The 25,286-nt window shown below is 31.4% G+C and overlaps 1 protein-coding gene across 2 annotated transcripts in view; it reads right to left on the reverse strand.

Moving 5' to 3' along the window:
* Positions 1–6,837, reverse strand: part of LOC148178176 (glutamate receptor ionotropic, kainate 2) — a 236,670-nt gene extending 229,833 nt beyond the window's left edge. For both annotated transcript variants that reach the window (XM_088050839.1, XM_088050838.1), the window contains exon 1: positions 6,707–6,837. The gene's annotated coding sequence lies outside the window, so the exon portion shown is untranslated. The remainder of the gene's footprint in view (positions 1–6,706) is intronic.
* Positions 6,838–25,286: the final 18,449 nt, after the last annotated feature.

A 25,286-nucleotide genomic window follows, 5' to 3' on the forward strand; every position in this document is an offset into this window, starting at 1 on the left:
TTCTCTAATATATCTTTTAACTTTAATTAGTGCAAAAACTGCATTATCAATTTGTTACTTTGTATACAAATTATCAATTTTTAACTCCACAGATTTCAACCAGTTTTGCCAACTTTTGTTAAAATATTGTCACGAGTGTGACAAATTTTCTTAACAAAGTTTAAATTCAAAAACAAATTATGAAATTACTTTTTTATGTATTCAGTATCTGATGTGTTAAGTAAAAAGTTCAAACTGTTGTGTCCACTAATTTTAAATTCTTGGAATTTATATTTTGAGTGAAAAAAAAATAAGTGAAGTTAAGCGAAAAATTTAATTAAAATAACTGAACGAAAGTGTAGTTAAAAGAAGGTGGTTATTTAAAGTATCAAGCAGCAAACAATTCAACCATTCATGGTTTTGGTTAATTTAAGATTTATATATTCGATTTTTAACAAAATTGCTGATTTATATTATGGAAATTAAGAAAAAAATCCACGACAACGAAAAAGTCGTTCACATTTCGGTGCCGCCAAGAGTACAAAGCATCTTGAACGAAAATTTACTGTTTAGTAGAATCAGATCATTAAGCTTAATAATAACAGATGTAAATGCGAGTTTTGGCACTGTTGCTCCAGTTCGTTATCAATAAAAATTAATTACAACTTAAATAACACCCGTTAATACTAGACCGAACTTGTATGACCTAATTCAAAGTTTTAATACCGTCATTATACGTGCATGATTCTGCCACATGTTATTCAAGCCGACGTAACAAAGGCTTAGATGAAACTGAAAGGCGTGGAACTGAAAGATTTCAATTTACGTTTTTATTTTGGATGAGATTTTATTCAATTTAATCGGAGGAGATAATATGAAGGGTAATTACCCTGTCACCGGCAAGACCAGCAACAACATCACATATTTTTTAAATTCCGAGTAAAAGATTTTTTACAATTAAGTGAGCAGTAAACGAATTTTGTTGCTTATTTTGAGAGCGATCCGGACGGACAAAAACAACTTTGGAATCGCGTAAAATGTATAAGATGGTTAATTAAGGTTATCAGATCTTGGCAGAGATAACAGCGTTGAGAAAAGAACAATTTGCGCAGCGCTGTCAGAGATAAGAAAAAATTATAGTCTTATATTACATTATATTAGAATTAATTTGGGACTTTTGAAATCTTATCTCGGGTCTTCAGGTTTCACGTTTAAGACGTCAAAACAAATAAGGAGATGCGTAGGCATACCAATTTATTTTGCTAGGGTCGAAAAAATATCTCAGAACATTGAACAGAAGATGTAATTGCTATAAATTTGTTTAGTCTTTGGAATAAATTTTGACTGGGAGATGTTTAAACTTTAACTTCTGCCAGCGCAGCGATCCAAGATAACAAAACTGTTAAAAAGAATGTCTGAATAAATCGACCCACGCGTTGTCCCAATTTGAAATTGCAAGGAGTTGCGAAATACGCACGTAGGCCTCGTTTGTGCGTCGAGATTTGGATTTTTTAATTAAATGGAATCGTGTGCCAATCAATACACGGGATGTAAATTCCGCATTGTCTGACACACGGCACCTTCAAAATTGTATAAATTAGAAACAGTTGGAACGGCGACTGTATCGAGGAAATTTCATTTATTTCTTTGAATTAAAATTTTGAATTTCCTCTTTAACCTTTTTGACATGAATATTCGAGTCGATTGGATGCTTGGGTTATTTCCAATTTCGTTAATTACTTCGGACTACTTTCAAGTAAAAGTGAATGTAAAGGATGGAAAATGTTTTGAAAGGGAGGGTCGGCTGAATTGAAATAGCGAATCAGACGTCATCAATGACAAAAAATTCAAATTATGGAAAAGAATCCACTGAAGGAAGATTACGAGTGTAGCGAAACTTTAGCTTTAGGAAACTTTTAAAAATAAATACTCGAAAGATAAAGTTTCAGGATATATGGACTCTGAAGTTTTATCTGGATCGTTGTCCTCTGACTGACACTGTTTAAGTCTCATATTAAAATCCTAGCTTTAAGCTCACAAGAAAGTATAATTTTGATGCACAATTTCTTCAAAACGGTAATTAACGAAATTTGTAAGTACATTTATTGCCCAACAGATTACAAATTAGAAATTAGAAACTAGAAAAATTACAAAATTTCAAATCCTGCAAATCAGTTTTTATTTTGGTTTCTGGATACTCCAGAATTTTTTTAGTCTTTTTAGAATAGGATTCTCCTCGACTTACCTTAAGTTTCTCAAAATTTTAAGGATATTCGTTAATTGTTTGAGTCATGTTTATGGTTTTTCTGTTTTTATTTGGATTTACATTCACTCAAAATACCTTGCTTTTGGTTCTACTGTTTCTAAAATTTTTGCATTTTTAAATTCGGAGTTTTTATTTCATAAGTTTCAAAACCAATTCTTAAGAATTTAACATTTTTAGGCTGTTAAATTTTTATATCGTTTTCTTTTTTATTTCCATCAATTTTTGTTGTTTTGGTTTCGTTCTAAAAGAATTGTTTAGAATTTTTCAGGATTCTTAATTTTTTTTTAATTTATTAAGATTTTTGTTTTGCGTTTTCCCAAAAAACTGAGCCTCTAAGTAGAAGTAGAACTAGGAATTTCAAAAGATTTATCTAAAAGTATTTTTTTGCATTTATTGAACTCTCATAATATTAAAATCTCTCACGGATTTTTAGAATTTCCCATTAAGATAGTTTTTTAATGTAAAGATCTTAGAATTATTCTTATTACACCTGAATATAAAACAATATTTTATCCAAAACCCTTAGTTTCTTAAGTTTTGTAGGATTCTAGAATTTTTCTGAAATGATTGAGCTTTTTTCTTCCATTTATCCAAAGAATTAGAAACACCAGAACTAGGAATGTTAAATGTTTATGGATGAGTCTTAAGATTCTTCGGGTGTTTTAAGAATTTTTACAGAAAATTCTAATTTTTGCCAAGATTCTTCAGACTTCTATCACTTTATAAAATTCTCTGATTCTGTTGTATTTTTTCTTCAGAATTCTCTTAGTTTTTCTAAAAGTCTAAATCGAGTTCCAAAATTTTCCGTTTGTGGTGGTGGTGTGGTTAGTTTTTTCAGTTATTTTGCTTTTATTGGATTCTGGATGTATGTACTACGATTCTATTGGTTCTTTTTAGAATTTTTTCAGAAGTGCTAAGATAGGCCGCCACTTTTAATTATTCTATGGAAATTGATCGACAGTTTTGGGCTTATATAGAAATTTGTAGAATTCTATATACGAACCTTTTTTAGTTTATTTTTACATTTATTTTTGCAGAATTCTATCGGCTTATTTGTAATTTTTTTAACGTTTTTTTTTAGTTTTTTGAGTCTCTCTAGGATTCTGTAGAAAATTCTAATTTTTTTGGAGAGTTTTTATGGTGTTTTTATTCGTCAGTTTTGTTTGCGTTTAGGATACTCCGGGATCTTTTTGACTTATTTTAGATTTTTTTAAGAACTGTTTAGATTTTCATAGATTTTTCTTGACTCCTTAAGTTTCTTAAAATCTTCAGGATTTTAATTTTCTGAGTTTGCTATGTTTTTGGTTTCTAGGCTTTTTTGGATTTAGAGTAATGTTTCTACAATTTTTGCGTTTTCAAATTCGAAGTTCTTAGACATTTTTGGGCTGTCAATTTTTTTGTATTTTAATTTTTTTTAAACGTCAATAATTTATGTCTGTTTCGTTTCCCCGTAAAATTTAATTTTTTCAGATTTTTAAACTGTTAAAATCATCACACGTTATTAATTTTATGCAAAATAAACATCATTCAATTCAAGAAGTTCTTTGTTTTGCATTTTTTTTCATTTTTAGTTCGTTTTATTTTAAAATTTTTATTTCCTATTTCTAACAGGACAAAAAATTTAAAAAAATATAGTCAATAAAAAATTCAATCAAAACTAAACACTTGGATAATTGACTATTAATCCCATACCTTAACTAAAAACAAAAACATACTAGAATAAATATAATTGAAATTTTTCAGAAAAAAACGGCTCTTCAATTTGCCAAGTTCATATTATATACATCAATGTCCATAGCAACTTTATTGATATAAAAACCTATCACACAATTAGGGCCTTTCCTACCTACATTTGTTCTGAGCACTCCACTTGGTAGTTTTTCGATTTATTTTACGCATTTAAGCATGAAGATACTTAATTGGTGCAATGATAGAAACTTAAATTTTTAAAATCAAATAAGTTCTTTTATTGATTCAAAGCACTTAGTCCTACAATATAAAAAATGAAGGAAGGTGAGGTTTAGAGAGTTTGGGGATTCCAGAAAATTAAGAATGTTGAAAACTAGAAAAAAACAAAAAAATAGAACTGAATGCTAACAATAGTTTGAACACTCAGAAAACGGGTGATCAGTTCAAAGCATTTACAGGACGTCCTAGAACTCGATCTGTAAATCACAGATTCGGTCGTACATCTGCAAAGAAAGTCAAACTCAAAACAAACTAGATTTTAAATTAGAGTAATTTCAAATTTTCCACACATCTATTGATACATTGTTGTCGTTACTTATAAACATATTTATTTTCGCAGATTCACTTCATTCTCCCAATGTAAAAACAGAATAAACAGGTTTTACAAAAAAAAAAAAAAATACATTCTAAAGTTTCTATTTGGATGTTTTGTTGTAGTTTTTTTAGATTTTAGTTCAGAAATTCTCATTATTCATAAGTTTTCTGTTAACTCCAATTTTCCTCACTCAGTTTCCCAATAATTCTTAATGTTTTCATAAATTTCTACATCGTTCCAAATTACTAGATTTTATTCCCATAGTTTTATAATCTTGAAACCTGAGATAAAACTTTAAAAGTACAATTCTGAAAACTTGACAACGTAAAAATTAAATTACTTTACGAGAACTGAAATAGAAACTCAACTCTAATTTCAAGTTTTCCAATTTTGTACAATATTTATAAAAATTTGAAAACTAAGAGGATCTAAAAACTAAACGTTCCACCTGTTCAAAAAGTGTGAAAAACCGGACTCAGAATCCAAAAAAAAGAAGAATCTGAAATCAAAGAAACTACGCGGTTCAATCAAATGTTTACATATGAACTACTTCAAATAATAGCTTCTTGTTTTGGTCGAACTACTCGACCTTGAGAGCACAAAGGGGTGAAATATAGGGGACCCTGAATGTCGTTAACAGCCAGTTTATGAGTGATCCAAGATGTAAGTATACAAATATCACTGGTCAAACTGGTCAAAAGTTGTCACATTTCGAGTATGACATAATTATTATTACTAATTGCATAAGCGAATTATCCTGATTCAATATTTGAGTTGGTCACTGCGCTCGATAAATGGACAACTGTGTTTAATATTTGCACTTTACCTCTTGCAATTTAGATTATGCAATAAAGGTATAAAGCCGATCAAAGATCACGGTACATAGAGAGTCAATAGCTTTGACTTTGGAAGATTTCAAACTGCAGGGATCATAAAAATAAGTAAAGAATAAAAATTAAAACGACTTTATAGGCAAATTGCTAATTTTTAGTTACCCTGAGAGTTTTAGGACGTTACCTGATAGAATCATAATATCGGAAATGTTTTGCAAGTGGATTTCCTCAGTGAATTTGGTGCAAGCGGTTCATCATTATTTCAACATTTTTACTGATAATGGTTACGTTTAAATTTTCCTCCATATTGGTTGCCTCCCCTTGGGCTTACTTTAAAACGAAATATAAGACGAAAGGAACAATAACAGTTCAAATAATGCTTTTAAATGGAGAATGCAGTAAATATTCGTGGTGCTTGAATTCCCATATCATTTATAGTGCAAGATGCAAAGGAGCTGCTATGGATATTTAATGTTGATTTTACATGCTTTCTCTTTAACAAAAGTATTGAGTTTTGAAATTGCTTCAATAAATGTTATTTAAAAAGTAACAGAACAATATTTCAGTGTTGCATTTAAAATGTAGGAACAATGTATTTTTAATGAAATATTTCACATTTTATGATGCCACGTATTTAATAAATTTTAATGCGGATCAATTATTGTCAAATTATTAAATTAGCTTTTAAAAGGGAATAAATAGATGTGTGCATCACCTGAATTTACAAAACGCCACTGTATGTACTGTACTATTCAACTATCAAACTTTTACCTTGGCTAGAATATTCATTTAGATAGACGAAAATACTAATATCTAATTGAGTCTTTTCTAATTATAAAAAAGTCATGTTGAGAAACGTTTAACGCATTATAAGACAACGCTACTTTCATACCAACGTTAGGACGAATTTAACATACGATTTTGAAAGAAGATGCGCAATATTTGTGTTCAATCTTTAAATTTGTTCTGTTTCTTTTAACGCCATTGATGGAGAGAGAAAAATTAATGAGCGAAATTTACTTGCTATTTCAATATATAAATATAAGTTGAAATATGAATAAGTAGTAAAGACAATCTCTGAAAAGTTTTATGTATAACATTAAACGTAGAATTTTGGATGTTGCTTTAGTTATGAACACTTTTATAGAAGGTCATTTAACAAAATTCCTTTTATTAGGTCAACTAATGTCAATCCGACAGCAAACATTCGTCCCAAAACAAGCAAAAGCTCGCTAGTCATGAGATCCGTCCTTTCATTTAAGTACCACATTAAACATAATATTAGCATAGCTTAAATTTTTCCACCGCAATATGGAAACAAGCAAGCTATAAATTCAAAATTACCCAGTTTCCGTGATGATCCATGCAAACAGCACTGCTTTTAGACCACCCACTAAATTTGATTCAGTCAATATTCCTGCGATCTCAGGAAAGCACGCGCTTAATCGTCACCGGAGCGGCGTATGATTACCGTATCGAAGTCCCGGAACCACTGGCTAAAATCTGGCGTCACGACGCTGGCGTCGCGCACTGTACAACATCCACACACCCCCGCAAGCAGTTCTCAACAAGTGTATTCTAGGACGGATGAAACGGCAGAGATCGAAGAGCTTGTGATTAACAAGAGGAAACAAAAATACTGAAAACATTTTTGCAATTAGATTTAAGAGGTGAAAATTGTATGATGGGTGGGTTTACAGGCGTTTAATTATGATTAATTTTGTGGCTTTGCAAAAATTTCTAATCTGACTGAATAATTTTTACTCTGCGTCTCTAAACTGCATATTCTGGGCACTTTGTAGTGTAAAAAAGTATTATAATTTCAGTTGAGATAAAAAGCATTCACAATAAAATCATCTACTTCAGAATACAATATGTGTAATCTAAAAATCGTACTTCAAACCGTTTTCCAGACTTTTATGAAAATTCGAGAAAAATTTTGGTATTTAATCACTTAAATGTACTTATATTTTTAATACACCAATTTATAGCAGCGAACTTCTCGATTAGGTCTTTATAAAACGAATGGAAATGGAGAAAAAACTCTTTTTGAATTGACACCTTGACTAATGAGAAGTCTTTGGAGACGGTGTTTCTTAATTGTTTTTCTTCGATTACGGCACGAAACAATCTTTCCACTAATTCACTTGTTGAGAGAGCCGTTTTAAATGCTTTTAAGGGTCCGTGAAAATGAATAATCTTGAAATGAATCGATATTTATTGCTTTAGTGTTAGAATGTACAGCGTAAAAAACTTTAGTAACCAACAAAATGAAATATAATCCTACAGTTTATCAAACGCTCTAGTGCGGTTATGGCTTTGACTTTTTAAACCGTTGATAGCCACCTTACCGCAAACTCCCATAATCATAATAACCCTCAAGTGGTTGGGTTTCATCTGGCTTGAAATGAACCGCAATAAATATTCTCAATCTCTTTTCAAATATGCAATTTAAAAGCGAATTGCGAGTTATTGATGACTATTTCAAATCGTGCGTAATAGTCGTAATTTTTTATCCAAAAATATTTTTGGGCATATTTTCCTTATGCTTATATATATATATTATATATGCACTTATAATAAAAACTTTCAAAAAAAATTAACAATGTTTTTACAAAAATAAAGATAATACCGTTATTAGAAATAATGGCTAACAAAGATATATTAAAATTAACCCAAACTCAACAACTTTTATGGACTATTTAACCTTAAAAATAACTCACAAATTTCGTTTTTATGACACCAAAAATGTGGAAATTAAACCGCGTTCAAGTTTTTTTGTAATTTTGTTTAGCTACTCGAAATAAAAATTTCTACAATTCTTCTTTTTGCTCTAAATTTTTGTAAATCGGCACTGTAAATAAGACAGTCAAGAGTGATAATCTCCACAAATTTCGTTAAAATCACATAACAAATAAAGTAGCTGCAGGATCTTAAAAAAATTGGTTGTCTTTATATGGTCTTAAAACGAAATTTGTAAAAAAATCGACTTTTTAATCAAAATTTTTGCAAATTAGTGATATCACTAAAACAAACAAAAGAAACAACATGTTCCTATCGCACTAAAAATAACGAAATTACGGTGTTGAAAAAATTGACATTTTCACTGTTGTCCAAAAATTTCTAAATATTCTCCTTTTCTGGTGTAAATTTTTCTAAAACTCTTAATAAGACAGTTAAGACTTATAAACTTCACAAATTTGGTTATAGTGGTATTAAAAATGAAGAACTTTACATGTCGTTTAAAATTTTTGGTCACATTTTTTCTTGGGTTAAAATACAAAAATTTTTCTTCGCTCATCGAAATCAAAATTTCTAAAAATTTTCTTCTTCGGTCTAAATTTTTCTAAATCGACGCTCTTAATAAGGCTTAATAAGGAGAGTGATAATCCCCACAAATTTCGTTAAAATCGCATAAAAAATAAAGAAATCACAGGATAAAAAAAAATTGTGGCTTTTTTTTGGTCTTAAAACAAAAATTTGTAAAAATTCTATTTTTTGATTTACATTTTTGTAAATTAGTGATTACTAAAACAAACAAAAGAAGCAACATGCATAAATTTCGTTTCTGTCGCACTAGAAGTAACGAAATTACTGTGTTGAAAAAATTGACATTTTCCGTTGTCCAAATAAAAACTTCTAAATATACTCTTTTTTGGTTTAAATTTTTCTACATTGGTACTATTAATAAGACAGTCAAGACTTATAAATTCCACAAATTTCCAAATGTTCCAATCCACGGATTTTTTTCTTTAGTATCCCCAATTAATATAATTGCGTTTATCATCAATTTGAGTAAGTTTGGGTCAGTTGAGTAACAAAATCACCTCGAAATGTAGACCTCTAAGGAGTTGGTTTGTAAGACTCACCAGCTGGGAAAAAATATTTATTAGATGAGACCCAACCATTTGAGCGTTGTTATGTTTATGGGGGTTTGCGGTAAGGTGGCTGTAAACGATTTAAAAAGTCAAAGCCATAACCGCACTAGAGCGTTTGTTAAACTGTACATGTGAATTTTCTGAACTACAAGACTTTGATTCCCATCAATTGTGAATAACTTTTTAAGATAATGAAAATGAGCAAATCAAAACTTTGTTAACAATTCGTACACAGAGAGATATTTAGATCGATTACAAATGTATGTAAATTTTATTATTTCTTTAATGCTGTTTCCTCATTTATTGCAACAATTTTTCGGAATTTTACTTTTCGTTATTTCGTAAATAAATAACACATTTTACTTTCTGTTTTTCAGTAAATGAATTAGTATCGAGTTATAGAGTTGATAGCACGCACATTTTAACAAATAATTCCCTAAACATTTTGCACTGGCATTCGTTTAGAATATTTCATTATTCCAATTAATGTTAAACGACCAATAAAACCGTATTAACGGCGTTTTCATCAAACAATATCTATTTATTACCTTTTGCTGGTTCACCCGCTCTGGTTACCGCTATTTCCGACATCTTGATTATTATCACAGATTATAAATCTAATTTTAATAATTTTTCGGATGTAGTCTTATTATTATACCATGGATAATTATTTTTAAACAATTTACTATTTATAATAATAATTATTATTATAGATAGGCAGGCTCTCTGGGAGTTCTAGGGTAACAGTCAATGTGGTAGTGAATGTATGAACGCATCGACAAATGAATTTAGCATATTGAAATAATTATAATATCATAATATTCATAATGCACCAATCTCATTTTTTTATAGAGTATGAACAAAATATGCTACATTTTACGGTTTGGACAATTTATAGGTACGCAATCAATCCCCACCTTATCAGCTGATCACTAATCAAATTAGCGGTACAAATTACACTAGGGAAAACAGGTTTGCCTCCAAAAATGAATCGTTTATAATAATGTCAACATTTTCACAAGTGGATCAAATTCATTATCTACGTCTATTTTTTTCTTTACAGGATGAACCAAATCGAAAGAAGTATTGACGTGTTTGTTTTTAAATTTATTATCTATTTTGCGGCATTCTGTCAAATTTACAAAATCCTTGGGTGTACATACTTGCAAAAAGACTGTCCAAGCAATTTAGAGGAAAAATATGTGGACATTGTCGATGTCAAACAAAACATAAAAATTTGTTCATAAACAGTAAGGCTTATTCATCGTCATCATTGAGAATTTAGCTCTGTTCCAAGTAACTGGTAAAAAGTGTTTTTTTTTTATTTTTAGAATTTTTTTTTAAAAATAGTCAATTTGATTTCTTAAAGCTGCCAAAAACTATTTAATTTTTGGTAGTGTAAAACATCCTGTATAAATGTCGTGTGATACAAAAAAAACTCATCTTCAGTTAGCTTTAAACTTTAATGTCAAGTTTTTTGTTTCTGTCAAGTAATTGGACGTCGTCAAACTGAGAATTTTGTGCAAATTTAAACGAATGACTTTCACAAGGTCGAAATGATTGAATCGTATTGCAAAAAGTTCTCCAATTATTATGAATTAGTCATAACTCTACTCGCCACTTTTTGCATTTTAAAACAATTTTCATCTAACAACCTCAAAATTCGCAGCTGTCAATTCTTGTTTTCGATTTTCTTACCTAAATATTTATTTTCACTATACAGGTGTTTTTCAAAAACACGACCAAAGAAAAGATGGTAATTGGTGAAGACAAGTAGAATCAATTGACAAAAATGCTTTAAGTAAAGTCTTTTCGTTTTTGAGATAAAATTTATTGAATATTTGGTTAAAATTTCCAGTTCGCCACTGGATTCAAGGTAATTCAGAATGTAATCTTGATTGCTTAGCAACAATGAAAGGTTTGTTTGTTTTGATGGATATTTGCATCAGTGGTGTTCCTAGTATGTGGTTGAAGATAATTTTGTATATTTTTTGTATAGTTAGAAAATAATTTAAAATGGTCAATTCGATTCCGGTTCCAAAGAATGTTAAAAACACCATGCATATACAGGGTGTCTCAAAATTAGCGAATTCCGAATTCAGAGCGCAGTAGGTGGAACCCAGTGGTGCCCGTAAATACTTAAAAAAATGTTTCGCCCTTCCTGAAGAAGATGTAAGCACTTTAATTTTGTTCAATGCGACAACATTGCAAAACTCACATCCTGACCTATTTTATGTTTTCTATTTGTATTGCTTAGATACGTTCAAAACCTCCTAACTGACATGGTCAAGTAATGTCAATTTTGCCACTTTTAAGCAGTTTGCTCACTAAAGAAAGTCGCACATCTAACTGACGACCCAAGTTTCGTGTGCTAATTTTTGGATCGTTGCGGTAAGCGGCAAGAATCTGCTTTTCCATGTGTGGAATCATTACAATACTAGCGCGTCCAGCGACAAAAGACTCCTGGAGTTGGCTGACGCAGTCGATTGGGCTATCGCTCATGGGATAGGCGAGCAGCTACCACATGTCTGTTGTCTGATGCCCTTAAAACCATATAAAAGCTTGCGTATTCATTATTTGAATACAAATCCATCATTTGAATCAAATTTTTAGCGAGGTGACAGATTTTGACAAAATTTATAGTTGCCTGCATCCACAGTAACCGACTAATTATTCGCCACGTTGCCGTTCCATTTTTTAAAAAAATTACAAAAATTTAAGATTTGTTTACTCTCAAATATAGCAAATTCTTGAAGAAATTGTTTTACATTATTGTTATCCACGATCATCTACACCATAAATAACAATAAATCGGTACTGGAATTTTTACCCTGCATTTGAAGAAAATGCAGTTCAAAGAGTGCACATTCATATCATTGTGGGAAAGCCCCAAATTTTGTTTTTTTTTTTCATATTTGAACTACTGAAGTGATTCTCTACAACGCTCTGAACTCGGAATTCGCAAATTTTGAGACACCCTGTATTTTCTAACCTATTATTATAATTTTTCATATAACTGGAGAATAATAATTATATCGAATTTGAAAATACATATTAAGACCTTGCTTTTTTGATGCACCAGCTAATATTACTATCTTTCATTATTTCATTCTTTGTCATTATTTCTACTTAGACAGTAAGAGATAATTCCAACGTCTATGGTGTTACTAAAAAAAAGTTTTTTTTAATATCTCTGGGTTTTAACCTGATCAATTCAGATTCGGTCTCAAAGGCAATTTTACCTTAGAAATGCCTTTTAACTTGTTCAGAATATTTTGTTCTAAAAGTTGATTAGTGTAATTATTGCAATGACAGTATATTTTGTGCAAAATAAATATAATTACTAAATCGCGACGTGAGAATTATAAGGTTCTAAGTGATTTTTTGTGAAAATTTAAATTGTCTTTTTGCGATTTTTTTAAACATTTTCTATCATGTATAAAAAGAAGTGAGTTGATATTTTAAGAAGCCAAAATGATTTTAATAGATCCTGTCATTTTTTGAAATAAATGCTTAATAAATTAAAGAGATATGACTGATAACGTGAACACTGATCAATTTAATGCAAATGTTAGTTAAAACCTTATAGTTCTCAGGTCGCGAAATATTTGACAATTTTTGTGTTTTTTTTTTCATCGGAGGCTCCATTCAGAAATCAATATTCGATAATTTGATAGTCAAAAATATTTACATAGTGAGAGATTTACTAACCCTAATCATTATCATAGTTTTCAATCTTCGTCATGATAACGTATTTAGAAAAATGAAGAGCATTTAAAATTTCTTGCAATTGTATAGTAAACCCAGTTGACATATACCTAGTAAACATTTTATGGCTTAAGTCAAACCATCCTTAGAAATAAAACTGGGTGTTGTAAACTGCAGCCGACAAGAGGGTTGACCGATGGTTGAATAGGCGTGCGCCTATTTTTATAGTCTCCAACCGCAAGAATTCGACTGCCCGGTCCTCTCATAATGAGGCCATAAAATTTACGGTGTATGTCAACTGGGTTTACAATACTACTTTTAACTTGTTAATCAACTGTACAAGGTTTCAAAACTTTAGAGAAAAAAAAATCGCGGTTTTTAAATTTTTTTTTCAGTGAGCCAAAAATTTTGTAATTTTGGCAATTTTGGTCTCCAGACAGTAAAATTTGGAGGGTTTACTACTTTTCACTTGCGTATCAATTGTGCCAAATTACAAAATTTTAGAAGAAAAACTGCGTTTTTTGAAATTTTTATTTTTAGTAGAACCAAAAATGTCTACTATCTTCGATAAAATTTTGTAACTTTGGCAGTTTTGGTATCCAAACAGTAAAATTTGTTGGCTTTACTACTCCTGACATGTTAATTAACCTATGCTAAATTACAAAATTGTGGAGCAAAAAACCGGATTGTTAAAATTTTTTATTTTTAGGTGAACCAAAAATTTTGGCCATTTTCGATAAAATTTTGTAACTTTAACAGTTTTAGTCTCCGGGGAGTGCAATTTACAGGCTTTACTACTTTTGACTTGTTAATCAACTATGCTAAATTACAGAATTTTATAGAAAAAAATCGCGTTTTTAGAAAAGTTTTTAGAAATTTTTGGCCCGCCTTGAAATAAATATTTCTAAAATCCGCCCGTGTTGTTAAAAAAAATTGAAATTTGGTACAGTTAACTGCCTGCCCTTAAGTTAAAGATAAAAATCTCTCCAAATTTCCTTGCCTTAAAACTGCAAAAGTTATAAGTTTGCTTTAAATATATTGGAAATTTTTGGCCCGTCTTGAAAATAAAAATTTCTAAAATCCGTCCCTGTAGTTAAAAAAAACTGTTCTTTAGGATAAACAGTCAACAAGTCAAAACTAGTAATCTTTCCAAATTTCGTTGCCTTAGCATCATAACTACCAAAATCACAAGCCCGAATGAAAAATATTGGAAGTGGTAAAGCAGAAATTGACTTCAAATTTATGTGATTTTTCGACGAGTTTTGGCAATTTCATGCACATTTCTGCCGATTTCTTCATAAGTAACCTTTGGATCTTGATAAAAACTTTTTATTTGATGTATTTTGACATCTACTTCACAAATCCAGCAAGAATCCAGCCTCAATTCAATTTTGAAATTTTCATTTTTTTAAGAAATACATTTCTAACTCAAACTAGTAAAAAATCTTAATTTTTCGTTTTCTGCCTCTAATTTCGAAAATATTTGACTTGTAGATGTCAGATTTGGCCCATTTATAGGTTTTTAGCTGCTCTATCGATTGATGTACTGTAAACGCAGTTGACATACACCTAGTAAATTTTATGGCCACAATATGAGAGGACCAGGCAGTACTAATCCTTGCGATTGGGGACCATAAATGAGCACGAAATGAGTCCGGGCCTGTTCAACCATCGGTCAACCCTCTACCTAGAAATTTACAACTGCAGCTGCAGTTTACAACACCCAGTTTTATTGCTATGGGTGGTTTGACTTAAGCCATAAAATGTTTACTAGGTATATGTCAACTGAGGTTACTATAAACTTGTCTATAAATAAAATATTTAACTGACTAAGTCTACTTAGACTTCGTGCTCATGCATATGACACCTAGTCGTTTGCCTATTTTAAAAGTTTTTGCGGCTTGGGTTATTTAGGTACAAAATGAGAATTCAATACCCGACAATTTTCAATTAATATTAAATTCAAATGATAATTGAAGAAAATAAAAACTTGAACGAGTTGTCACTTAATAGCCTTTTTGTCACCTTCACCTAACTAAATCCTTTTAGTTTCATACATCGGCAAAAAGCCTTCTGAGTCGATCGACGATACTGCAATTACTTCTTGACTCCAACCTCATTAATTATTAACACATTTACGGAAGCTTGATCAAAGCTCTCTAAAACATACTTCCTTAAAATCGAGTACCAGTAATTTAGTTAAATTTTCATATTTCGCACACTTAAAAGAAAGAAAAATATAGTTAGAGAAACGTATAAATGACAATAAAGGAGCACTTGTGGTTAAAGTTAACGATGCGAAAAGTTCAGTGACACATAGATTTAGAAAGTTCGCCAGTCTGAAAACGTTTATACAGACGTTGCACACATTTACATCGTCGTGTTGAGAAAAGTTCAATTTAGTAGCGCAAAACAGTAAATTGGGATTAAATTTTTAAGAGGTTAATTTTGGAGAGGACAGTTTTAAACATCGTAAGACTGGTTGAGTGACCCCTAAGAAGCTCAGAAATTTATAAACTTATTTTAAAAGTGTTGAATAAATACTAAGAATACTACTTATACTTACACGTGGTAGTTTATTTATTGTTATAGTGCTCACATACTTATGGAAAATTATGGAAGTTTCCGCTTAAACTCCGAAGTTATTTAATACACGAACCACAAATACACGGCCTTAATTAAAATTATTATACCGCATTTTCTTAGCATCAAAACTTCACACGATTTATTAGCAAGTAGGAATCTTATTTATAACTATACAAATATTACAAAGTTTAAAAAAGTGAAGCGTGGCTGATGATATTTTATATAAAACCTCATGTTGTGCTTTTTAATAAAATAAACGAAAAAAAGATTTTTCCTGTAAAAAATTCACAGCGTTTTCTTTCGGATTTCCCCAAATTGATATGCTCTGCCCCACTGCACTCCACTTAGAAAATATACAACTATGTGCTGTTCCTTAACGCACCAATGTGTTTTTCAATTTGGTAAAAGGACTTTTCTCCCATTAGAAAATCTAAAAACTGTTATCATAGAAACCGGAATTTGCGAAGGAGAAATGCGCTCGGGGTACAGTTTTTGATCCTTCGTTCATTAATAAAGGTAATTACAACACGATTTTGTCGACGATAGCATAATGACAGCGCAATGTAATTACAAAATCATTTTCAAAGGTCTAACAATCCCTAAACTAGCCCTAATAGTCTTTGTAAATACGTATATTACAGAGTGAAGCGTAATTATATTATGTTACACGGTTATACACGTAACTTCCAAGTTTCTGAACTCTGGATCTTCGTAATTTTTTCATAAACGCAACACTAATTGAATTCTACCAATGCGAAAATTTTAAAACTCCGGTGTGACCTCAGTAAATCGTCTGATAATGCGGTCATAAACAAGTCAGAAGTGATGTTATAAACTTATAACTTTAGCAGTTGTAACGCAATGAAATTTGGAGAGATTTTTATCTTTAACTTAAGGGCAGGCAGTCAACTGTACCAAATTTCAATTTTTTTTAACAACAGGGACGGATTTTAGAAGTGTTTATTTTCAAGGTGGGCCAAAAATTTCTAAAAACTTTTTTAAAAACGGGATTTTTTTCTATAAAATTCTGTAATTTAGCATAGTTGATTAACAAGTCAAAAGTAGTAAAGCCTGTAAATTGTTCTTCCCGGAGACTAAAACTGTTAAAGTTACAAAATTTTATTGAAAATGGCCAAAATTTTTGGTTCACCTAAAAATAAAAATTTTTAACAATCCGTTTTTTTGCTCTACAATTTTGTAATTTAGCATAGGTTAATTAACATGTCAGGAGTAGTAAAGCCTCCAAATTTTACTGTCTGGAGACCAAAATTGCCAAAATTACAAAATTTTTGGCTGACTGGAAAAAAATCGCTCAATATTAATAATATAATAAAATTTTTACAAATTTTACTTTCTGGATTCATCTGGAAAAATGTAAAAGCTGCCATGGAAAGAAGATTAAAAATGTGCACTGTATAATTCAGTTTTTTGTGAAATAGAGTTGCCTTTGATGTTTTTTTTTTCAATCAGGTCAGGATTTAAAGATATTTTTTAATATTCATGATAAATTCTTGTTTTCCATTTTCCTACCTAAATATTTATTTTTACTATAGAGGAGTGGTTTTCAAATACACTACCAAAGAAAAGATGGTATAGTAACCTCAGTTGACATATACCTAGTAAACATTTTATAGCTTAAGTCAAACCACCTATAGCAATAAAATTGGGTGTTGTAAACTGCAGCCGACAAATTTCTAGGTTGATCGATGGTTGACAGGCCCGGACTCATTTCGTGCTCATTTATGGTCCCCAACCGCAAGGATTAGTACTGCCCGGTCCTCTCATAATGTGGCCATAAAATTTACTAGGTGTATGTCAACTGGGTTTACAGTACATCAATCGAAAGAGCAGCTAAAAATCTATAAATGGGCCAAATCTGACGTCTACAAGTCAAATATTTTCGAAGTTAGAGGCAGAAAACGAAAAATTAAGATTTTTTACTAGTTTGAGTTAGAAATGTATTTTTTAAAAAAAATGAAAATTTCAAAATCGAAATGAGGCTGGATTCTTGCTGTATTTGTGAAGTAGATGTCAAAATACATCAAATAAAAAGTTTTTATCAAGATTCAACGGTTACTTATGAAGAAATCGGCAGAAATGTGCATGAAATTCCCAAAACTCGTCGAAAAATCACATAAATTTGAAGTCAATTTCTGCTTTACCATTTCCAATATTTTTCATTCAGGTTTGTGATTTTGGTAGTTATGATGCTAAGGCAACGAAATTTGCAAAGTTTACTAGTTTTGACTTGTTGACTGTTTATCCTAAAGAACAGTTTTTTTGAACAACAGGGACGGATTTTAGAAATTTTTATTTTCAAGACGGGCCAAAAATTTCCAACATATTTAAAGCAAACTTTATAACTTTAGCAGTTTTAACGCAATGAAATTTGGAGAGATTTTTATTTTTAACTTAAGGGCAGGCAGTCAACTGTACCAAATTTCAATTTTTTTTTAACAACAGGGACGGATTTTAGAAATGTTTATTTTCAAGGCGGGCCAAAAATTTCTAAAAACTTTTCTAAAAACGGGATTTTTTTCTATAAAATTCTGTAATTTAGCATAGTTGATTAACATGTCAAAAGTAGTAAAGCCTGTAAATTGTACTCCCCGGAGACTAAAACTGTTAAAGTTACAAAATTTTATCGAAAATGGCCAAAATTTTTGGTTCACCTAATAATAAAAAATTTTTAACAATCCGGTTTTTTGCTCTACAATTTTGTAATTTAGCTTAGGTTAATTAACATGTCAGGAGTAGTAAAGCCTCCAAATTTTACTGCCTGGAGACCAAAATTGCCAAAATTACAAAATTTATGGCTGACTGAAAAAAATAATTTAAAAACGCGATTTTTTTTCTAAAATTTTGTAACTTGGTACAGTAGTATTTTTTTTATAGAATCAATTGACAAAAATGCTTTATGTAAAAGTCTTTTCGTTTTTGAGATAAAATTAATCGAATATTTGGACAAAATTTCCAGTTCGCCACTGGATTCAAAGAAATTTAGAATGTAATCTTGTTTGCTTAGCAACAATAAAAGGTTTGTTTGTTTTGGTGGATATTTGCATCAGTGGTGTTCCTAGTATGTGGTGGGTGTTTTGGATCTTCGCAATTTTTTCATAAACGCAACACTAATTGAATTCTACCAATGCGAAAATTTTAAAACTCCGGTGTGACCTCAGTAAATCGTCTGATAATGCGGTCATAAACAAGTCAGAAGTGATGTTTAATAACAGTTACAAAGTGACATATTACGGCTAATGTCTACATTACGTTATCTTTGTGAAGCGCCATGTAGTTGTTCACTTGCATAATTTGAATTATGTAGTGAAGTGTCCCAAGTAGGACATAAGCTGATTTATTTCTTGCACCTCCTTTCCTGTTATGTAATGCTAATGCACAAGTATCCGTCATTTCCTTCCGGTTCTCTCATGCATGTCAACTGCACTGGAACCACTCCAGGAATTTCACATTATCAACAATTTTCGGAAGAAAAATTCCTTGCATTCTGAGACTAGGGCCAAATCGGATAGTCAGAGGATTTGAAACTAAACTATAAATTGATATCAAGAGGTTTCTTAAGTGGTAATATATTTTCAGAGATTTAGAACTAAAGTATCTGGTCTCTTAATGGGCTTTTAGATGCTGTGAAAACCTGAAAATGGACAATTTTCTAGTCATTTTGTAACTAATGACTTTGTTATAATTTCAATTAAACCGCACTGTCTTGCAATTTTCCTTTTTTTGTACCTTCTAGAAATATAGGAATTACATTAGGTATCATGTTATCTAAACATCGCAAATTAGTAATTATTTTATTTTCAAATTTTGTTGCTACTTTAAATACAGAACAGTACCACATTTTTTAAACCAGTCAATTATGGTCTCTGGTAGACTCGTAAGTGTAAAAAGGTGGCAATAAATAACTTGGAAAGTGTTTCACCAGCCAGGCATTAAATAATAATAACTTATATATTGGATGTCCGGAAAATAGAGCACCAACAAAATTGTTAATTTTGACATTAAACTTTTACTCTTCAATCTATCATATCTCGAAAAATTGAAGACATGTTTTTTTTAACATTTTTGCGGTGATGGCATTGTCCGATGATACAGTACCACGGTGGTGCGCGATTTTACGGACACCTGTATGGAATTAATTAATTAAAAATATAGATGACCCAAATTATAAAATCGTGACAGATTGTGATAAACTTTCAGGGCCGGTTTATCAATCGCTGATTAATTGTTAGTTAGCCATTAATTTGTAATTAACGAAATTTGTCAGTTTTTCAAGTGTCAATTAATCAAAAAGTTTATGTTAACGTGCAGTTTACTTAATCATTGAAATATCTAGTAATTAACTTCCAATTTTCTAATGTCAAACAAAATATTGAAAACATCAATCTGAATCTTCATTATGTGGGATTACGACATAAACGCATACAGCAGTGACGAAGAGGTTCGTAGACCGAAAATTGTAAGATACAGAGTGGGACCAAAAAGATTTTTTTGCCCGATTTCGGTTGAGGCTACGGACGGTACATAACTTATTAGAAGAAGCAATTTCTTTTCCCACTAGAAGGTAAATTTTGTCAGTATTGTTAAAACGAATAATTTTTATAGCAGTTTTTGGGTCTAGAAATGACTGTTTATCGCCTGAAAATCAGTTGCTGTTAACTCTGGGATGTTATGCTACTGGCTTCTTTTTAAGTGTGGCTGGAGATTTTTGTGGGGTGCACAAATCTACTGCTTGCAAAACAATTCGACGTGTAAGCATGGTTTTAGCAGGTCTGAGAGAAAATTATATTAAAATGCCACAAAACGTAGAAGAGTTAACAGAGTGTAAACAAGGATTTTACAATATAGCAAAATTTCCAAGATGTATCGGGGCAATAGACTGTAGCCATGTTAATATACAGTCCCCAGGAGGTGACAACGCGGAAATTGACAGAAACAGAAAACAATTTTTTTCTTTGAATGTACAGACAATTTCTAATGCGAATTTAAAAATTCAAGATATTGTCGTTCGATGGCCGGGTTCAGCGCACGACTCTCTTATTTTTAGAAATTCTTTACTATGTAGAAAATTTGAAATGGGACATTTTGCAGACAGTCTTCTGGTAGGAGACAGTGGCTATCCCATAAGGCGCTATTTAATGACTCCTTTGCTCCAAGTTCAAAATCAAGCGGAAAATTTGTTTAATAAATCTTTAATTCGCACCAGGAATGTGGTGGAACGTTCATATGGAGTTTGGAAGAAAAGATTTCCGTCACTTGCCTTAGGCTTAAGATTAAAGTTGGATACTATACAAGCTGTAATAGTTGCAACTGCGGTTTTGCATAACATTGCTTGTGATGAAGGTGAACCAGAACCTGTGGACAATGAAGAACAAGAAGCCGCTGTTAATATTGTTAATAATGTTGGCGTTCAAAATGCTGAAGAGATTAAGAGGAGGAATTAACAATATTACAAGATATAGTATATCCGGTGAGAGATTGGGAGATTTTGACAGTTGACATATAGGTTGGCAGCAAATTATGCTACAAAATACACTAAAAACACTAAATTCCTACGCAAACTGGGTTGACAGCGTTGACAGTAAGTGGGCTTATTTTGTTATTTTAAATTTCGCGCGTATGATACACTTTTTATCACGAAGATTTAGTGACTTTTCTGTCATTCAATCTCTCACTGTACGAACTATATAACTTGATACATAGTTATTTTGAAAGATTCTAACAGCTATTTAAACCAAATTCAAAGAAATTTACTAAATATTATAAAGTCTTTTTTACAACAAAATCTGCTAATAAACAAATAAAAAGAAAACTTAACTAACCGCAGAGATTCTGAATTTTCTTTTCATTTATTAGCAGCTTTTGTTCTAAAATTTTCATCCTAAGTTCGTGTTCTTCTAAGAATTTTTCCCGCTGCAACTTCACAAAATTTAATTTTTCTTCTATAAGTATATACCCGGGGCCAATATATTTTTGGTATCCCTTGTTTTAACAATTTTTCTACCTGTAATCATGTGAATTAAAGATTTAAGAATTTGTGTTGGAGTAACTTTTTTACTTTGGAGTTTTTTGGTCACAGGTTCTCTCAAATTTCTTGTTGCATATGAACTCTAGTTTGTTTCAGAAGATGGGTCATTATTTGATGTACTGGGTATCGGATCCAATTCTCCACCTGATTGATTAAATTAATTATAATCATTATAATGTAAATGTATTTACTTTTTTACCATGTGAATCGAGAATTGTAATATCTTCAACGTCAACAGCACCAGAAACCGTGTCTATAACTGCTGGTGTTGTGATCAGATCGATCAGACTCTCTTCTTAAAGCAACTTTTAAAAAGTGTGCGTTAAAATAGCAGATAAACAAATTTAAATTATTTACCATTGGTGTTATTTGAATCGCTGCCGTAATTATTACATAAACCTTCACTCTGTTCGCCCATTTCTTTTATTGCCTTATCCACTAAATTTAGTGTAACTTCTTCAGAATTTCCACCACCTGTTTTTAAAAAATTTTGTTTGTTATGGGCGTATTTTTGTTTCGTCGTTCGCTTTAGCTTAGCTTTTAGCCCTTTCACATTACGAAAATAGGTTTTGCCACTGCGGCAGTTAAATTCTCTTTCAATTTTCTTTCATACGTGTTCTTTTTCTTTTCATCTAACATTTCCAGACTTTTTACACTCAATAACATTTCTATTTTGGTCTACTAATGCAACTAGCAGTGTTTCCTCTTCTACAGTAAAGTTGGTGGATCGTTTGCTAGGCTTTTCCATCGCACAAGAACACTTTTCCGTTTCACTTTTAATAAAATGTTGAAGTAACTTTTGTTTGACAATGTGAAATGTTTGACGATTGATGCAACTTCACAGCTATACACAGTTGTACCAACTCAACGACTTTTTGATTAATTGAGAATCGGCTAATTAAGAATTAAAAAATCATTGAAAAACGCCATTTATTTAATCAAAAATTGTCAATTACGTGATCCGCTAATTAATCAGCAATTGAAAAACCGGCCCTCAGTCTGTTACATGTTTGCATCATTACGATTCTAACTTTACAACAGATGCTTAGCCGTACGGCGCTGGGAAAGAACTGTTAGGTGGGAACGAACGTCTAACTCAGTTTTCTAGACCCTTGTCAAAACTTAAAGAGAGCACTCAGAAATTGAAGAGAAAGCAAGAAAGAAATACTCTGATTACAAGTACAACTTGTAAATTTGGGCCTAGAAATAATAATAAAAGAAAGCCATCTTGTGTGCTGATCAGAAAATGTATATAAAGGGTGAATACGAATAAATTACATATTCAAAAAGGGGTAGTAAAGTTATTGCAGTCCAAAACATTACCGTTTCCGAGAAAAAAATGAAATTTTCCGTAAATCGCTAAACCTAGGCAAATTATCGGAAATTTAAATTTAGTATTTTTTCTGGTTATGATAAGTCAGTTTCAACACCGGCGTCAGTTCAAATAATTGAAAAGTTGGAAATCAAAACGATGGTAAATAAGTGGCGAAATTGTCTTATTAATTTGTTCCTGTCAGTTTAACACTAAAATCGTGGGCACATTGTGGATTGTAATAGCTTCAGGCAAGTTTTTTATTATTTGGTTTCTAATTAAAATTTCAATCTGGTTCACCGAGCAAATCAAAAATAAATATTTACATAACAAATGCGTAAAGTGCCAAATTTCGCACGAGTGGAAATTTAGATCATACGAGTGCAAAAAAAATACTTTCCACTGTTATCTACACTATTTTTTCTACGACTCTCCATCTCGAACAAAGGATGAGTTTCGACAATCGTCCATTTCTTACTTAATCTGAATGTCACCCATATAAAAGTTCCACACAGTTAAATGGCCCCACACATTTAAAAAGCTGATGATTTTGTACGTCTATTATATAAATATGCCCGCATAGACCTGTCAAAATTGACTTACGTCAGAAAACATTTCAGTGTCATAAGCATCAAATAACGGGTAATCCACATTAGATTAATTTTTGCAGAATCATAATCCACAGTGCTGGTAGTCAAGAGCTTTGTATTTTATTCGGGTTCACCTGTATATATAAATGGAATAATGTTCAGCTCCAATTAGTTTATATCAAGAAAAGAATGGCAAAAGTCTCTATTAAACTTCCTGGGAAATTAGAAATTTTCTTTAACAAAGTTGGTATAATTTAAGTCCAAATCTTACACTTTGCCTGCGCAGTTTATTAGTTAAACCACAATCTGGCTCAAGATGCTCAAGGAAACCAAGAGACGATTTGATGACTCCTGAATAGTTTTCATGGAACGGTCGATGAAACATGTTCAATTGGTTGGAATCAATTTAATTCTAACTAAATATTTTTTTCAATAATCACTAATCTCTTTAGACGATGATAAAAAAACATCCTGTTTATTAAAAATTAATTAATGTTTTATACTGCGATGATTTTAATTATTGATTTTGTCACAGAGTGAATTGCGCACAGTAATGCCCCGTTTATAAATTAAAATTTTGTATTCTCCTCGTGTTTTTTAATACGCAACAAATATAGCATAAAAACGGTGGCAATTATCACTGTGAAATTACTCTACTAAATAAAAACATTTCATCATCCCGATTTTCACACACCATTCCCTAAATTTCTCCTCCATTAATTCTTGCAGAAAAACGACTAATAAAGATGTTCCTTTGTATACGACTTCTTGTTCACATCCTACTTTTCTGGCTTCAAGCGAAGCCACTCGTTTGCATTATAAATTGGCTACAGTTTAATTAAGACTAACAAAATTTGTTTTAATTATGCTTTTTATGTGCCCCCGCCCCCAGTCTTACTTACCCAAAGGATCCAACTCACTCGCACTCCTGTATGTTATCGAAGCTCTTAGCTTAATGCGAAAATTTAGTTAAACGATTTAATAATTTACGCCGCGCAAACTTTTGATTAAGAAAGAATAGCGACGATGATCATTTAAGTTTGGCTAATGATGTTCGTTCCTCGAATTAAATTTACAGATAATTAAAGTCGGTCTTAACAAACGTTTTTTTGTTATTTTCGTCTTTTTCCAATTTCTAATCTCGATGACTTAATTTGTCGCCAAGCTATTTCCCTAATCTACCGTTTAATTTTAGACGCTGCTATATAATCTTAACTGACGTGATTAAGCTCTAGGAGTAAAGTAAGAGTTCGTCGTAGACGTGCTTGGAGTACGCAATGTGCGTTCCGACAGAAAAAGCCGTGGAGGTGACCAACAATTTTTCTGAAGGAATTGGAGCGTGACATGTCAATTTTACAAGAAAAAGCGAGCCTGTGGCCGCTCAGTGGATTTGTGCGAATCGGAATGCCTAAAATGCTCCAGATGGACGCTAGAAAATGCGTGGCATATAATCTCTCAGGATAATAAAGACAATAAAATTGGTATTTCGGAAACTGCAGATTTAGTCTCCAAAGAAAAAACAGTAAAAAGTACGCAAAACACGACGATGACTGCTTTGAAAGGCAGTTAGGACAGTGTCTTAAGTGAGTTGGTTTTAAAGTTGTTTACAACTCATCGGTAAATATCGAACTGTTCCTCAATTGGGGTTACGTAAATTCCGTTATTCGAAACAAGCTTTCGTTTGTGAATTCCCAAAGCTTCTACATATTGATTTTATTCACAAAGAAGTAAAACTCCCTGAAAACATTAACAAATAGAGAACTACATGGACCTATTGGCAGAGGTTTTTAATTGGAAATTCAAG

Source organism: Gnatocerus cornutus, chromosome 2, assembly GCF_029298725.1.
Source record: "Gnatocerus cornutus isolate USDA-ARS CGAHR chromosome 2, icGnaCorn1.1, whole genome shotgun sequence".
Taxonomy (NCBI): Eukaryota; Metazoa; Arthropoda; class Insecta; order Coleoptera; family Tenebrionidae; genus Gnatocerus; species Gnatocerus cornutus.